Raw genomic sequence first — 738 nt, 5'->3', positions numbered from 1 at the left:
AAAAAAAAAAAAAAAAAAAAAAAAAAGGTTGTTTTTAAATAGACAGAACGCTGAATTTACTATGAATTAATACTCAGTTTCTCAGAAGCAAGAGCTTTACAAGAAATAAACCATATACTAACACTGAAGAAGAATGGAAATACTATTTCATGAAAATGTCTCAGTAACTGGGTTTTAAACTAAAGTTCAATCAAAACTTATGTGAACTAAGATATGTATTCTATATTTTTTGCCACATTAATTGTATACTTGACAATACATGAGAAAACTCTGTCTAGCAGAGGATAACAGCATTTTAAAGTATGCACTTAAGATAAACACATGAGGTTTTTGTAGAGTGATAGAAAAAGCACCAATCTGTCAATTAGTTACATGACTTTGGTTCATTCATTTGCCCTTCCTGAGACTCAGTTTTGTCATTTGTGACATTGATTCTGAGTTATTGTGAGGATTAATTATAAGCAAATAAAAGACATATACAAATAAAACATAATAATGAAATTCCAGACTTGAATTACATCTACTGAGCATCATTGCAAGAATTTATTTTTTCAATCAAATATTTTTAAATTAATTTGATAAATGTTTACTAAGTGCCTATGTATACATGCCATGCACTGTTCCACAAGTGGGTGATACAGTAATAAAGAGAATATACAAAGTCACTGTCTTTATAGAGTTTACAATTCTAATGAAAGGGGACAGTTAACAGACAAGTGTACAAGTAAAAACATAATA

General features: G+C 28.6%; 1 protein-coding gene across 1 annotated transcript in view; it reads right to left on the bottom strand.

Moving 5' to 3' along the window:
• LOC105539605 (chromosome unknown open reading frame, human C1orf112) overlaps positions 1-738 on the bottom strand; it is a 60,129-nt gene that overhangs the window by 27,042 nt on the left and 32,349 nt on the right. The window lies entirely within an intron of this gene.

The sequence above is a fragment of the Mandrillus leucophaeus genome, unplaced genomic scaffold (genome assembly GCF_000951045.1).
Source record: "Mandrillus leucophaeus isolate KB7577 unplaced genomic scaffold, Mleu.le_1.0 Scaffold207, whole genome shotgun sequence".
Taxonomy (NCBI): domain Eukaryota; kingdom Metazoa; phylum Chordata; class Mammalia; order Primates; family Cercopithecidae; genus Mandrillus; species Mandrillus leucophaeus.
The sequence above is the reverse complement of the archived record's forward strand: the minus strand, read 5'-3'. Positions and strand labels throughout refer to the sequence as shown.